This window comes from Saccopteryx leptura, chromosome 3 (genome assembly GCF_036850995.1).
Source record: "Saccopteryx leptura isolate mSacLep1 chromosome 3, mSacLep1_pri_phased_curated, whole genome shotgun sequence".
Taxonomy (NCBI): domain Eukaryota; kingdom Metazoa; phylum Chordata; class Mammalia; order Chiroptera; family Emballonuridae; genus Saccopteryx; species Saccopteryx leptura.
Window position 1 is genome coordinate 247,372,262 of NC_089505.1, and position 2,022 is coordinate 247,374,283.

The window sequence follows — 2,022 nt, forward strand, 5'->3', positions numbered from 1 at the left end:
TTTCACTTTTCAGCCCAACCTAAGATCTGAGCCCACAACAGGGCTGGTGGGTTGGCCAACTGAAGGGAGTGCTGGAGAGACACCTGGAAAAGTTTACCACAACCAACTGGATTTTGATCCTCGAGAAAACAAAAAAACCCGAGATTTGACTCTCCCAGATAGCTAGAGTGCCTGGCAGTGAGAGGCCAGACCCTAGTATGTGTGAGCCATGGCCCCGGGCAGTGGGAAGGTGGTGTAGCACGGAAAAGGATAATAAAATAACAACTTGGATAATAAATGAGAGAGAGGCTTGGCATGGACCAATGCTGATCAAGTGCCTTGAACTGAAGAGTTTGGTTAATCAGTTCTCTGCCCCAAGGTTCAAATTCAAAAGAGAGAAAGAAGAAGAAAGAAAAGAAGACAGAGCCTACATTTGGAAACTAGATCAAACTGGACCTGAGTCCCCTTTCCATCTTTAATCACAGAACTTTAGACATGGTATAATCTCTCTGAGTGGTCCAGTTTCTGCCTCTGTGGAATGAAAATGGGATGAATGGATGTCATGGCCCCACACTGTTCTTGGCACATTATGAACACTCAGTAAATAATGGGAATCACTAGTACCATGGCATCAGGTTTTGCGTGCCTTATCACTTTGGCTGTAGCTAACATAAGCTATCAAAAAAGGTTATTTGTTAGAAGAATCCTTGCCCACAGACTTAAAGAAAGGGTCAACTCTGAGACCTCAGAGAGGCCAGGAAAGGGGCCTGGGGTTTCAGGAACAGGGAGGCTGCCTTCGGGCAGAGGCAGCGCCAGCCTCCCTGTGTGGTCTCCAGATGGAGTTTCATTGGCTGGTTTGGATTCTGTACCAGCAGTCCCAATGGGAATTTGGGGAGATGGCATCTGAAACCCCTTCTCAAGTGACCTTCTCATGAACTTTCATTCATTAGCATGCTGACATCACAGCCAAGGGTGGAGATTTAACATTAAGATGAGACGTGATGTTTGCCCAGGCATGTTCCAAGCATGTTTGGGAACTGCACGTTTCCTTGGAAGTCCGAGAACTCTCTATCCTTTTCTTGAAAATCTCTGCCCCGGACCTGCCTGACTCGCCCCAAACCCAGACTTCCTAAGTCTCCAGAATCAGGGAGAAGGGATCTTTACAGCACAGGCTTGTCCTCCATTCCTTGGCCAAAGAATAAAATGTCTGATCTGTTTTACCTAATGCAGGTCCATTCTGTCGCAGTGGTCAGCAAACTCATGAGTCAACAGAGCCAAATATCAACAGTACAATGATTGAAATTTCTTTTTTTAAATTTTTTTATTTATTCATTTTAGAGAGGAGAGAGAAGAGTGAGAGAGAGAGAAAGGGGGGAGGAGCAGGAAGCATCAACTCTCATATGTGCCTTGACCAGACAAGTACAGGGTTTTGAACTGGCGACCTCAGCGTTCCAGGTCGACGCTTTATCCACTGTGCCATCACAGGTCAGGCTGTAATTTCTTTTGAGAGCCAAATTTTTAAACTTAAACTATATAGGTAGGTACACTCCTTATCGAGGTAGCGCCTGCACGTGGTATTTTGTGGAAGAGCCACACTCAAGGGACTAAAGAGCCGCATGTGGCTTGCAAGCCGCGGTTTGCCGACCAATTGGTGTGAGTGACATTGGGCAGAATGACCATGGTTTCAGGTCCCTGACCCACGGGGTCAGTGACATTCCCAGTGCCAGCGCCCATTCCGAGGGTCCTTTTCCTTTCCCTTTGCTCTTATTAAAGCTTATCTTCTGTGTCTGCTTCCCTTTCAGCCAGCTGTAAGAAGTTCCAGTCAATTAATTCCTACACAAATTCCCGGTAAATCTAAAATTCCAGGAAAGTTAGATTTTATAGGGGAGATTTAATGGGACAGGATGTCTATTTCAAAGGGTGACTCCAAAGATTAGCTCTTCATTGTGCTCCGCTGCCCCGGGTGGTGTAGCTCTAGTACAAAGGGGAGGGAGGGAGGGAGAAAGAGAAGGAAGGAACAAACAAATGAATAAATGAACGGTG